This window comes from Talpa occidentalis, unplaced genomic scaffold (genome assembly GCF_014898055.3).
Source record: "Talpa occidentalis isolate TD23 unplaced genomic scaffold, MPIMG_talOcc4v2.1 talOcc4.3, whole genome shotgun sequence".
NCBI lineage: Eukaryota > Metazoa > Chordata > Mammalia > Eulipotyphla > Talpidae > Talpa > Talpa occidentalis.
Genome location: NW_023603184.1, coordinates 91,460,820 through 91,476,177, shown reverse-complemented (window position 1 = coordinate 91,476,177; position 15,358 = coordinate 91,460,820). Strand labels below are relative to the sequence as shown.

General features: G+C 37.5%; 1 protein-coding gene across 5 annotated transcripts in view; it reads left to right on the top strand.

The window, feature by feature from the left end:
• Positions 1 to 15,358, top strand: part of CCDC148 (coiled-coil domain containing 148) — a 249,751-nt gene that overhangs the window by 25,370 nt on the left and 209,023 nt on the right. For 4 of the 5 annotated variants that reach the window (XM_054699743.1, XM_054699744.1, XM_037523370.2 and 1 more), the window contains exon 2: positions 7,781 to 7,831. The exons of the other annotated variant lie outside the window; for it this stretch is intronic. The gene's annotated coding sequence lies outside the window, so the exon portion shown is untranslated. The remainder of the gene's footprint in view (positions 1 to 7,780; positions 7,832 to 15,358) is intronic. 5 annotated transcript variants of the gene reach the window in all.

The following is a 15,358-nucleotide window of genomic DNA, read 5'->3' as shown; positions in this document are numbered from 1 at the left end:
AGCTGAGGTTGTCCATCAACATGACTCCTGGCATCAGTTCTCTGAAAGAAGATCTGACCAATATGCTTTTAGGGTCACCACACTGTTGTAGATTCCTTTGGGGAAAGTATCTGTGGCTTTAGTCATATTTACAATATGTTTGGACCGCCCCCAAAAGTTCAGAATCACTGACTTTCTAACACCTAAATGGTCAAATTGTGACCCTCAGAAACAGAAGTATGAATTAAATGTGTTACCAAAATTCAACAGGAATTACTCATCATTGCACTATACCACAATTTCCACTATATTTCTTCATGACTGGCAGAGACATTCATATTTTTCTTATTTATATTTATCCAAAAAAAAGGAAGTAGTGTCAGAATATTAACTGCGGAGTTGCACCTTGGTGTGCGTGTGTACCTTTTTTTCCTTAGATTTCCTTAAAGAGTCAGAGCATGCTTGATGGGGACAGAATTCCCCATACAATGGGTTCATACTATGATTTTGCCACTGGCTTCATATTATGATTCTGGGTTCATACTATGATTCTGCCACTGATTAGCTATTTGACCATTAGTAAATTACTTCACCTCTCTGTGCCTCTGATTCCTTATTTCTAACATGGGCATAATAATAATAGTGCCCGACTCCTAGGATTGTGAGGTGTTTTCACTGAGGTGATCTCCAGAAAACGCCTAGCACAGTGCCTGGCATACACTATTCCTGTGGTGATGGGGTCTAAGGTGATAAATGCTGCCACTTCAGCAAATTCAACAATTGAAAATGTGAATGTAGGGACTGATGAATGGATGAAGCCTTGATCATTCAAAATACAGAAGGAGCCTTTGAAGGTAGACTCTCCTAACACATTTGAACAATTACTCAGTAAAAAATGAATATTTCTGTGTTGGTAGGACTTGAGGAGATATCAAATGTTTTCTTTGTATTTCTTTGTATTTTTAATTTAAAAACTGATTATGTATTACTCTTATAATTAAACATTTTAACTTTGTGCCCAGTTGCTTAACATATCTTGCTTTCAAAAACAAATTAGAGTTATAGAGGTGATTCTGCATAGAAGAGGATTCAATGTGTTCTGCAGAACTTGACCTTTCTTGATGAATCACTTTGCTTGAATGACATTGCCTCTCCTCCTTTTAAAACTTCTTGATTTCTCACAGTCTATTTTTTCTGTAATTCTTCTTTAATTCCCTATCTCCTTGGTATATCTGCTTTCACTGCTCCTGTTCCAAACAATTTTAGTAAGGCAAATATAATAAAACATTAAATAAGCATTTGAAAGGTTAAATAAACATTCACAAATTATTTAGTCTAGTGGTTGGCAAACTAAAGCCCAAGGGCCAAGTCTGTCAGACAGCTTGTTTGTGTGTAAATAAAGTTTTGTGGGAGTGTGTTTTTTGGATAATGTATTGTCTATGATTGCATTTATGCTACGCAACAGAGCTGAGTAATTATAATAGAGCTTGTATGGCCCTCAAAGCAGAAAATGTTTTCTCTTACTATTTCAGAAAAAGTTTGCCAGTCCTTGGTTTAGTTTACACAAAAGAAAAACAGAGAAGGCGAAAGATTAAAAAAAAAATCTAGAGCAGGATAGCTGCTTGAGGGTATTATGCCTTATTCCTCACTTATTCCTTAATAGTTAGCCTAGAGCTAAGCATATAATACGTACTATGCAAATATTTGTGGAATTGAATTGATAATGTTAATTTAAAAAAAAATTAAATGCTTAAAATTAAAAAGAAATTTCCTCCCAGTATGTATTTATTAAAGTTGTCACTATGGAGTAAACTAGCTGAGCTAGTCCATTGAAGTGACCATTATAAATAATCTCCCTGTGGTGATTTGTAATACATTAGAAAGCATTCCTTTTATAAAAAGAACTATTAGTTTAATGGAATAATATGCTTGAGAGAGAATACTTGACCTCCTGCTGCTTCTTTTAACATTTTTGCTTTCTATGCTAAGAATCCTTTAATAATTTTTAGTACTTTAGGCATGACTATTTATCAAATTCCTAAGCTCAAATGTATGTATAAAGCTCTCAAATATTTTCAATAAGTGCATTCTAGTACCCGGTTTGGAAAAGTTATTTGGGCAGAAAAGCCTTTGTACCTGGTTACATATGAATTATGAAATGAAATTTAATCCTTGTTATATTGCTATAAGAGTCAAAGTGTTTTAAACTATTATAATTTATTGATTGCTTGTATTCAAAATTTCACAAAGAAAGAAATCTAAATAGAAAATACTTCTAAAAAGTTAGGGCATAGGTTGCTGGTTTTTCTTTTATTCATCTATTCGGTTTTGCATAATGAACAAGACTATTGATTAACAACAAATTCATAAAAATTCCATAAAATGCTTTCTATTGATAAGAATCATCTGAGACTCTTATTAAAAAAAAATCCAAGTAGAAGGGATGAAGAGGCAGTGCACAGAGGATTTTGGGGTCAGTGTGTTCTGTGTGATACTCTAATGGTGAATGGATGCCATTATACATTTGTCCAAACTCATAGAATATATACCAAGAGCTAATTGTAATGTAAACTATGGAGTTCAGATGAAAATAATATATTAACATAAGCTCACCAATTGTAACAAATGTACCACTCTAGGTGATGGATGTTGATAATGGGGAGTGGACAGGGGCTTGATGTTTGCATATTTGGGGACAGGGCCTATTTAGTAAATCTCTGTGGTTCTCTTAATTTTGCCCCTAAATTTAAATTTACCCCAAAACATAACATTGCTCTAAAAATTAAAATATTTTAAATAAAGAGAATAAAAAATTCCTCAGGCTTTCCCTTCTAAATTCAGATTAGATATTTGTAGGGTGGGGTCCAGGACTCTTTAAATCTAATACCCCAAGTGATTCACATCATCAGAGATTTTAGGAAATGCCGCTTTAACAAATACGTTCACGTTTTCTTGATGGTGTATGAAGTGATTTGAATGCACTTGAAAACTTTACCTGCACCTAAAAAATATACTCCCACCAATAAATCATGAGACCATCTTAATTTTGCACATATAATTTAATGTTTGCAGTAAAATAGGCTAAATATTAGATAATTTTATCAAATACTTAGAGTGAGATTCTTTTGATATTTCAGTCACTGTCTTGCCTTTAATATTTTAAGCTTATTTAGGTCACAGATTCCCCCTGAGAAGTTGATGAAATCTGTGTAATCTCTCCCCAGGAAAATTAACACCAAAATTTTTGCATATAATTACAAGGTTTCTACTAACCCTGACAGATAATAATGGACACCAACCATGGACCAGTTTAAGATCTATTCTTCAGATGGGGCCCACATTATTTTTAATTTTATTCCATATCTAGTTGTCATTACCCTTGATTTTTTTTCTATTAGGTGCTATAGAGTAAAAAATTCAATAACTATAAATATCCTGATTATATTTATCTCTCTTTCCAGTTAAATGAGACATATATTGTCATTTTTTGTTGTTGTTGGTTAATATGTCCTTTGGAAAAAAATCTCATTTTGATACAACTGTGGATTTGGGGAATGCTATTTATGGAAAGAACAAAATGTTGACAGTTTGCTGGTGAAAAGATAGAGGAATAGATAGATACCTTGAGACTGGGTTGCTCCTGATAAAAGTGTGATGGAAGGGATAACACCTCTGGAGAAGCACCTGAGGTGACTAGAAGCCAAGAATGAAACAATTTAGGGAAGACTGGAGTCAAAGGGGAGAATTTCAGAGGAGGCTGGCAGCTTGGTCCTTGATTCCTAGTTTTAGAAATGGGAATTCAGTGAGGGATACAAACAGCTTGGGTGGCAGATGGCTTCAAAGAGAACTATTTCAACCCATATTTGAGCATTGTATCAAAAACTCAGGCAGAAAGATTTTTGTTTTCTTCAAGGTCTTAGGGGTCAGTTGGGGAGGGGAGAGAGAAGTAAGAGAAATATTGAGTGGGGAAGAAGATGTAGAAGGGAGAGAGAGAGAAGTAAGACAAAAAAACAGAGAAAGAGAAGTTCAGGAAAGAAGCCACACTTGCATTAATCTAGACAACACTGGACTCATTGATTATACTGGAAATATAATCTGCCTATCTGGCTAACACCTCAAAGTATGCACTTAAAAAATGTCCAAGGCCTCCCGGTGGCGCAGCAGTTGAGCGCTGGGCTGCGAAGCTGCCCCCAGCTCTGCAGCACCTGTTCGATCCCCGGCCACCGGTGAGAGTCCCACATGGCATGACAGACCTCTCCTGCCTTGCCCGCTGCTCCCCTCAGCAGTGTATTTCATCAGTCTGGCTGTTCTGTTCCCCGCTCTGGCTCTGGTGAATTCTCTCACCCTCCTGCTCTTCTGACTGTACCCAGTGCTTGCATAAATAAATATAAATAAATCTTAAAAATAAATAAATAAATAAATAAAATGACTTCCAGAAGGCCTCCCTGGGGGCGCAAGGGTTTAAGCACTGCACAATGAAGCAATCCACAGCCTCTGCAGCACGAGTTCAATCCCCGGCCAGCCAGGGATCAACCCACATGGTGAGGCATACCTCTCCTGTCTCGCCTGCTGCTCCCCTCAGCAGTGGATTTCAGTCAGTCTACCTGTTCTGTTTCCCGCTCTGTTCTGGTGGATCCTCTTACCCCCCGCATCTCTGGCCCATACTAGCTCTTATATGCATAAATAAATAAATCTTTATAAATAAATAAAATGACTTCCAGAAAATGTATATTGTAGTATTTTATGCCTATGTTAGGGGAGGAGTATTAGAGAAAACAAATGAGCTGTTTGTATCCCTCAACAAATTGTGATACAGTACTCACACTGGCCCTTAGAACACTTTTGTGTGAATTAGAAACAGGCAGCTGTAGGCCCACATCAAGGCATGTGACTTTGCAAACAGAGGATTTTCCTGATTTCTTTCCATTGCCAAACCCTCTTGTGCAGTGATCTTCCTGCTAAACTTTATATTTCAGCCCTGATAGAAAGAACTGAATTTCTGCTTAGGCTTTAAGCAGTAGAGAGGATAAGGAGAAACTTTGAATCTATGCAGAAATTTTTCAGGTTGCTTACAAGCCAGAGCTTCTCTGACATTATCAGTTTGTTTCTAGGATTCAAATAATCCAGTTAGGTAAGTATCTGGGTGATAAGATCACTGACCAGGCCGGTTTGGGGGAGATGTACATGGACAGAGCATAGAGGAAGGAGGTGCTTGTCCAGCTAGTCACATCACATAGAACCAGCCTGGCAATCAATAAAGAGGCAGATGTTTCATCCAGATTGCTTTCACATCTATAAACTTGTTATATTTTTTATGTTTAACAAGTTATCATAGAAATAATTTCAATAGTCACTTCATACACTCAGATACATGATATATACATATATTTCATATATACAAATATTCATGTACCCTTACCACTCTTCCATATGGCTTATTTTAAACTATTTCAATATCTAACAAATGGGCTATCCTATAAATGCAATTGCTGTTGTTAATTCCTACAGTGTCTATTATAACAAAATAGGAATATATATATATATGTGATGAAGTCATCAACTTGTCTAGGGAATTATAAAACCATGATTCAATCTTATGGAACTTTTCTTTAATATTTAATGCTTATTAACTAAACATTTGACACATTTTTTCATGTAAATTATTAAGTTGAGAATAGTTTGCACTTATTTTCAATATTTTCTTCAGCTGTTTTTATCTACATTTGCAAATTCAGTGAAAATCTGGGCAAGAAGATATTGCTGATCAAATTTGAATTCTGTCTATGACTTTATTTGTATTGGTTTACATTTCCTTCATTAAGACAGGTCTATTTTCTTTACTTAGACTTGTTAATCACCATCTATCGTGACTAATAAAGTTTATAGTTCTGAAAGAAAGGTGTTTTATCTTCTCTTACATTTAAATTCTGTCTGTAGGTTTAAGACAGTCTCCTTAAGACTTTTTACTTTACTAAAATAGATAATATAATAATTATTTTAAATATTTGAACATCAAATACTTGATATGGTTCAGAAATTAAAATATCAGAATGTATGCAAGGAGAAGTCTTATCATCACTTCATTCCTGACCCCTTTGTTGCTCCTGGTCCCATATGTAACCAATTTTAGTCATTTCTTATTATTCTTTTCTATTTTAAATAAAAATACAAGGAAACACAAATATGCATTCTTGTTTTTCACCCATATTTTCAAAAATTGGAAAAATTAAAAAATTCTCCCCATAAAGCTCTTCTACTCTTACTACTGATTCATTTGTCTACAGTAGACAACTTACCTCTTCTTTGCAAAGTGGATTAATGAAATCATCTGCATACAAATTCACAAGATGACCATAAAGTTACCAAAGTTAGCGGTATGATTTTCAATACATATTTCTTAGAGGCCCTTTTAACAAATTTTCAGAATAGATTGTCTAATTTGCTGGAAGGATAGTGCTTGAGTTAAGGATGTTTGAGAAGCAGCATGGTCCTCTCTAATAACTGAAATATTCTGGTACATTGTCCAGGTTACTGCCTTTCTAGTGCAATGATTTGAATAACTGCTGTGCTATTTCTTCCATAATTTTAAAATTAGTTTTTTTTAGCATAGAAACTATGCTAAAGATACCATATGGGGAAGTGTGTACTGATCTAAGAAATGGTTAAGGCAAATTTTAAAAACTCCTATTTTCAAAGTCTTGTACAAAGTGATGTTGCAAAAGATTTTGACCCGTTTAAATTTAGAATGCTGAAAATGTTTTGATACTAGCAGTTGTCTCTTGTTTGAGCCTTCCATAAAATTATTACCATATTGGAAATTTTGAATTAACTTGGAACCTTTCTTCTCCTTTTTGCTAATATTTCCATTCAAGGGTGAGTAGGATTACTCATTTACTAATATGATTTTGTACTTCATGTTGTGTATCATTAAATGGTTGCTTTTAATTCCCAGCATTCCACCCTACCAGACTGTGCTGCAAAAACAAAGATTAGAATGACCTTCCATTCCTGCCACTTGATTGCTAGTAGAGAGTTCCCTTATAACCCAAAAGTGTCTTGGAAGGGATGAGAAATTATGTGGTCACTAAAACTTTGAATTCCCCCAACAAATAACAGCTAACTTTCATTGGGCATTTGCTCTATACCATCCACTGTACTAAATTCTTTATAGATGTAATTTTATTTATAATTGCATAGAACACAACCTTCACTAGGCAGCTAATATTATAATAGTGATATTACAAAACATAGTGGAAGCTACAGGGTTAAATAATTTGGCCAAACCATGTAACTAGTAACTGAGGAGATAGGACTGAAATTCAAGCCATTGGTATCACACAGTTAATTTTTTTTAAGACTGTGTTATTGGGACAATCGGTGGCCACTGGTGCCCAACTTAGTTTGGCAGCAGTTTGAGGAGCTAGGGACCACTGAGTTTCATTTGATTGCCTTAAATTTATTAAGTCCCATTCATCTACTAAATAAATTAGTTCTTTTTCTTTTTATTTCTAAAATAAATGCCAAGGCAAAACAATATTTTTTTTTTTTTAAAAAAAAAAACAGGATCAGTAATCTTGGCAGTGTTATGTTACAATGGCTTTTTAAATTTTTTTGCAAGATGCCATTCTAATTGTTTAGATGGATGGGTGCATTAGGGACAGTGGTTCACTGTTTCACTTTGGAAAAGCTGCTTTCTGTCAGGTTTGTGAACAGCTTTATTGTTTAGTTCACATAAAGGTCCACAGTTCTAAAAATACATACTTTTATGGATAATATAATAGGTACTTTATGTGTGTTGCAGGTGCTTTCCCTCAATTGATGAAATGAACACCTTTGTACCTTGTAGAAAAAGGTATGTATTGAATATATGAGTGGCATGTAGACATATATGAGTGTACATCTATGTATACATACACATCTTGTTTGAAAAACCAGTCTTACAATCATACACACTGGATACTTAAATCACAGCCTTATGAAATATCAGTGTCTCCTGTGAATCTATTGTTGAATCTTTCATTGGAATCTATCCTTGGATTTGAGAGCCATTTTCTGTAGCTAACTTTGAAGTGCGGACTTTGGGTCAGAAAAAAAGAGATTTGTAATACACTTTGTTTGAATTAAAAAAAAAAACCTGAGCCAATTAATTCCAGTTAGCTTGCTAAGTTCAGCTTCTGCATCTTCAAACCTATCTTAGCATTTTCCTGATCTAAAAGACTATTTCTTTCCTTTTGTTTCTTTTCTTAGCTTGATGAAGTGCTCAGATTTGTTAATTTCAAAATGAACCATTTGAAAATGAAGAAGCCACTTGTTTAATTCACTGGACTGGGAGTCTTAGAGACATATGTTTTATTCTCAGTTCTGAAAAAAATCTCTTAAAGCAAAAATCACATGACCTACACCCAAAAAAAAGTGATTAGTCTAGATTCTACATTCTAATCAGTGCTGTAAGCATAGTATTAGCTAAAAAGTCCTTGGCAAAGTGAAACTACATAAACAGTCAAGTTCCAAATCCTGGCAGAGAACACTGTCTTTTGAGTTACATTTTCCTAAAACTTTTTAAAGTCTCTTCTTGACAGTAATCCTTCATTCCTATTATAATAATTCAAGATTAGTCTCTCTGTTTAGAGGATGCAGATATTTTAGATGAAGTGAGTAATAATCCTTTGTGGAAAGGATACCACCTCTAATCCCCAACTCTAGTGGTCTAGAGGCTGGGTTGTCAGTGGAGAAATTGGATTTCTCTGATATATAGTTAAAACACTTGGTGGCTCTCTGCCTGACATTCCAGGAAAATTGATCTCTTTAGTTATGCTGGTCTAGACTTTAACATAAATTTTTCCTAGGCCCTTTTGTATTTAACCAAAGCATATCTGTATTAATAACCCAAAACAACAAAACAAAACTTCTTAAGCAGATAAAGAAAATTATAAAGGAAAAAAAAATCTGGAAACCACATGGTGAACAAAATTTAATTTCTAAAGAAATTACTTGTTATCTGAAGAATGAAACTCTAAAAATCTTCACCATTTACAGGTTTCACGCCTTTAAGCAATTGACAGTCTCTTCACTATTCATTTGTAAAATAGGAGAATAGCACTTTTTTGCAGATATTATGGGGTCAAGTGAAAAACATGAAAGTACTTCATAAAAGATGGATGTTGGTTGTTGTGTAGACAATGATAGTCCCACACTTGGGCACTTATTGTAGATACCCTGAGTGTACAACCCAGTTTTGTGGAAGCCCTAAGAAGAGTTTTCAGACCGTACGCTGTCACACATGGCAGTGTCACTCACGTCCTGATTTCCTTTCTCTTCTAGTCTTCTTTACTTCCCTAGCTGAGGTCAGGCTGGTCTGTTCTGGCCACATTGGCACCCCACTTTTGTTCTGTACTCACTCTGCTGCATTCTCTTGCCTCTGCTCCAGTATTTCATTCCCAGAGAGAAAGGTTTGTCTTTCCTGGGCCAGCACCAACTGTGGGTACCCCCCTTGCCTCTCTGAAATTTTCTAGCTTCAGATCTTTAGAGGTGTCATCTTCCTCCTGACTCGGTTCTCTTTGCTGTATTGGCTTATCTGAAACATATTTCTTTTTGGGATTTTTATGCAGATTCTTGCTTTCTTCACCTGGGTTTGAACATGAGTCTGGCTTGCTGCAGGGCGCACTGCCTTCATGATTGGAATCTCTCACTGTGTTCCGACAGTCTTTCCTTATGCTGCAGATAGACACGGCTCTTTTCCCCTCATGAAATTGGATTTTCCTGCTTACTTTTCCCCTTGGATTTTCCTGCTTACTTTCAAATTCCAGCTGCAAAGAGCAGAATGAGAATAAAGAGATTCCATAGCAGTTAATGTGGTGGTATTACTCCGAGTAGTAATTGCAATAACAACAGCATCAGTAGTAGTGATAATAGTCATTTCTGTTGTCATTATAGTTAACACTTGTTGCCAGGTGTGATGAAAAGTTTTTTATGTGCATTACTTTATTTAAACTGCACAATAAACAAATGAGAGGAGTCAGTTACTGTTTCTCATGTAGAGTGTAAGAAACTGAGATTCTGAAATGTGAAGTAATCTGCCTGAGGTCATAAAACTAGTAATCTGGAGACTCATATTCAAATTGAGATGATCTGATTTCACCTAAATATACTGCTTTATATTGTGCAATATATTAATTAACTCCTGTAGCAGAGGGCACTAACTGTAGCAGAGGGCTTATAGAATCCAGGAAAGAAATTAATATTGGTAGAGAGGGTCCACATTTAGCAAGGCAGTGGTGGAAGCTAGATTATAAATGGTAACTGACATTCTTCCTCAGTGTTGGGGTGCTGGAAGGCATGAGGAGATGTGTGGCTTTCTGGAGTACACATGTCCTACCTAATAAAGATAGCTGCTATTCTGGCAGTTGTTCTCACATTAGAATAAGATTTTCAAACATGAATTTTAAAAAAGATGATGGAAATATGGATTTTAAATCATCTCCTGATTATGAAATGCTGGCAACTAACTCAAATAAAAAACAGAAAACTAAGCATTGTGAAGGTTAAAGTAATTATGTCTGAGGACCAAGGCAGGTCTGGTTTGTGACTTCTCTGGAGAAAATTTTGCAACAGTCTAGCCATGAGTGATGACACTGAACAATAAGAGATATATTGTTCCCTGTTGGCCAGTAGTCGGTCCATCCATCTCCGTTCTATCAATTATTGTGTTGCTGAAGATTGGGAAAACTCCAAATTTATTAAAACTTGTATCAAGACTAAAAGAAAAAAATAATGAGACTTATTCTAGAATGCCAATTATAAACCAAGCATTACATATGCCATTTTATTCATTTCAATCCCCATAGCAGTCCTGCTAAACAGGTAAGAATAGGAGTCAGAGAGGTTAAATAACAATAGCTTTCCAGTAAGGGACATCATGAGTTTGAATCCACGTGCATTATTGCATATGATCTTCCTGCTCTCCTGCCATTACGGTATTATATTACGACCAGACTAGCACTAGACTAGAACTCAAATAGGTGGGAACAAGGCTTTCCATAGTGTGATTTTCAAGTTTCAGTGGGGGACAGTTCCTTTAATTAAAATTATCTCTGCACACAACCAGATACTCCTCTATTTCACTATTGCTCAGCCTGAAATTCTAGCCTTTAGAGATTCTTTTGCATTAACAAACATACTCCTGGGAAGGCCCCTGCTTAAGCTACCTTGCCTTCATTCAAATGTTAATATGAAGTTAATCAGATTACATCCTTCAACTACTAGCTGAGTTCATGGGACAGCTTTCCTGGTACAGCAAGGAAGAGTAGGGCCATTGTGAAGTATGGGCCACTCTTTAGGTGCAATTGATGTCGTTTTTGGAGTTGATGGGTTTTGAGAGCTGGGTCTTTGGGTTAACTCTGGGAAAGGTTTCACCAGAGCTTCCCTTTCAGCGGCACATGGTGAGTTTCCCAGGAAAGTTTCTCCATGAGACTAAGAGGTTATATTTAAAGAATAGGTTTATTAGAGAAAGGGACAGAGGAATAAAGGAAACTTGCATAGACACAAGTGGGCAGAAAGAGCTTCCCCGAAAGGGCTAGGTTTGCTGAGAGAGGCCTGCATGGTTCACAGGCAGGCGACCTTGAGGAGAGCTGCCTCCCTTGAGAGAGGTCAGTGAAGAGAAGCCCTGGAATGGTACAGGTCATGGGCAGGCAGGAGGCTGCTGCCCTGCAGAGGGAGTTGGTGAAAAGAAGCACCTGCATAGTTACAGATGGGCAGAAGGACTGCTGCCCCATGCCAGTACAGAGACTGCACTGATAGAGTCTTTTCTTTGGGAGCGGCTCAGGCTCACTCCTTTGTGGAGTGACCTGTTTGCTGCTGATTTTCAAGATTTATTTATTTATTTATCCAAGCACTGGGTACAGTCAGAAGCACGGGAGGATGAGAGAATTCACCAGAGCCAGAGCAGGGAATAGAACAGGTAGACTGACAAAACACACTGCTGAGGGGAGCAGTGGGCACGGCAGGAGAGGTCTATGTGCCATGTGGGACCCTTACCAGCGGCCGGGGATCAAACTGGCATTGCAGAGGCTGCGGTCAGCTTCGCAGCCTAGCGCTCAACCACTGCACCACCAGGGGAGGCCCTGCTGCTGATTTTGGATAACTGTGCAGAATCCGAAAGGGGCCCAATCTCTATTTCTTTACCCTCAGGTCTGTGCTCTGGATGCTCCCTACAACAGTCTGATACCTACTTGGGTCTTATGCCTTGTGATAAGGCACTGGCACCTGAGGATCTTGATTTCTATCACTGGGTTAATGGTCATGTTAATCCCCTCTACCCCCACCTCCTTGAGTGAGTCAGGTTTTGGTCTTGTGATGCCTCCTTTGGGTTTTCTATTCTTTCCTCCATCAAAATGACAGTACCTTGGAATTTGGGGTAGGACCCCCTTGGGGCAGGTTTTGGGCTGCTTAGAAACAGGAGTGTGGACATACAACTTGTTAACTACTTTACTTTTTTCCTAGAACTGTCCTCTCAAATCAATGAGGTCACGTTGTTGCTTGGAACTTTTATTTTATTTTATTTTCTTAAATCATTGTTCTCCCTTCAGTTATAGTCCTTGTGCTTGGTACTTTTTATCCTATTATACCACAAGAATGCATCATTTTTATCTTGAATAGACTTTGAACATCCTTTATATTTCTAAAATAAAAACATAATCTTTTGAATATTAATACTCTTGCTTAGATTAAAGAATAAATCCAGTGAATAATAAAAGGAAAAAGCAAAGCTGAAGAAATAATTACGAAATGCCTATTTCTAAGGGAGAAGATTATGATGGATTTTTTATATATATTGTTTGAATTTTTGTGAGATAACTCATTTTAGGAGAGCAAATAGTGGCATTTTGTTATTAGAGCTGAGTGAATGAACAAATTCTTAGTTATCAGGCTGTGGCAAGAATAAGGTCAGCAAGTTTTACTGCTTGTGAGTTTGAATCTAGAATTGTCTTGACAAGAGGGGCCTCACTGAGGCCATAGGGCTCATGAAAGGGAGCCAAAAAGGATCTAACTCTGCAAGTCTTATTTGGTCTTTCTTTCTCACTCCTAAAGCCCCAAGGAATATAGACTTTCCTCCCTACCCCCCACCCCAACCCCACCCCCGACCTCCCCACCTCCACATTTTTTATTTCCGTGTGAGTGAGAAGTGTTGAAAGAATTCAGTGTGATTCAGTGCTAAGAATTATTGGACATCTGCTGAGCCTTAGTACTGACTATTATTTATTAGATAGCTTTGCCCAAAACATCCCTTTAGTGTCCAGTGTGCCAGCCCTTTTAGCACTTGCTCACACTTTCTTGCAACAGGAATCATTCCTCTCCAAACTTTTTGCCAATCCCAGAATAGTTCCATTACCTCCTACTTTTCTTTCATTTTGGAAACTGTTGTGCCCAAGATCAGCAGACTCGGCGAGCATAGCCTCCAAGAATCCAAAGACAGCTGATGCAAACGCAAAAGGGAGTTTATTACGGGCTCGAGACCGGGCCCTCGACACGCACCGATGCAACGGCAGAGGTCGAGAGCCCCGAACAGAGGAAGCAGGGGTATCTTATTGGGTCGCGAGTGACGCGAACTTTGCAAGAAGCTGGCAATTACTCATTGGCTACTACAAAGGCATTTTGGCGCGCGCGGTTAGTTTCAAACTGATTGGACAGTTAGAGATGCTGTCCCATTTATGGATAGGACTGCCCTCATTGGTGGCTGGGGTGGTCTGCTTTTTCGTCACCAAGTGGAGTGAGGGTTGTGACTGCTGAAACTATCTCCGGAATGCGGCTGGACAAGGACTAACATAGCAAGGTGGAGGATATACAAAATGGCGAAACCTCGGCTAAGCTTGGTTCCACATTCCCCCATTTTTTTTTTTTTTTTCTGAAAAACGGCTAGTCAGCTAAGAAAACAATAGCTACCAAGCCTTTTATCCGTTAGTCAGTCTCAGAATTATGGTTAAGTTCAGCCACATAATGTGTTCACAGGTTTATAGGTACAGGAAAATTTAAAATTGCCATCCTTATACAAAACACTGACTTTTTCTGGGTCATCTCAGACCATGACCTCTGAAAATCAGACTCTAAACCATCTATCTAGTCAGTAAGAGGTATTATCTTCAGTAACAAATGAGAATTACTCTGCTCAAACAAGGGATTTCTCTCCAGTTAGCCAGTCACAGAGTTATTTATTTGGTCACTAAACATCAGCTATTGAATAAAACAGGTTGCTGCCCACCAGTCTTAATACTAACCCCTTTTTATTTCCTCCTTGCATAAATGAGTCTGCTGCTCCAATTAAAACACTCTCTGTTATCACTTGAAGGAAACCAAGGCCAACGTTAACACATTCCTTTAGTTGTTATCTCTGAAGCCTTCCTAAACTCTTCAGAGGTCCCCTCCTGCACTGTCCCTAAAACTGCCTAATTACCCTAACTTGCCCTATGTCTTATTCCTCCCCTTCTGCGAATGGAGCCCCTAACTGCAGTTAGGAAAAGGGGCGTCGTTCTGATCAGTAACTGCTTCCTGCTGAAAGTGGGCGATGAGGGGAAACAGTCAGGGCTCCACTGCAGGGCGATGATCTAAGGGACCTCGAAAGGACAGTGGAGGCTTCATAGTTCGATGGTCTCCAGGCGAGAAATGACCTCGATGAAGGCATTGAGGATGTAAGGCCCAAGCAAGAGAAAAACAAAAACAAAAGATTTCAGTTCAAGAGTAAGGAGGTCACAAATTTTTTTTTTTTTTTAACTTTAGCCATTAACAGGTCTAGGGCTTTAGGGTTTTATACATACTTAATGTTACTGCAGTTATTAAAATGAGGCCCTCTAAATGTTAGTGCATAAAATGTTAAGTTTAAACAGAATAAGGTAATTCTCCAAGATGAAGACTCAGGACATCAAAACTTTGATTATTATTGCACCTATTTTTACAGAAAAATGGAAATTTTACATGATAATTTTTTTTTTAAATGTGAACAGACAAGTTGCAAAATCACAGACTCACCGGTACCAATCAAAATCTGCAATGAACAGTTCCTTTGAATTGATGCTCAACATCAATGCACAATGAGACCTGGCCAACCATGATCATGCAAACAAAAATTCTTCACAATTATATTTTTATGTTTTATAAAACGGTCTTAAAGAAATACTTTCATAAACATGTCTGGTGCAACTTTGTCAATGACAAAGAAACACAATGTTATTTTTTATTTTATTTAACCACTGAGAATGTACAAACAAGTAGCCTCGTAGTGAGCAAGGTAGCAGTGCTGTAAAGTGTCTTGGCTCAGTCTGGCCATCTTTACTAGTGAGGGAGACAATCGACCAGTAGGTCAATCCAAAGAATTGGAGTAAGGCAGAGC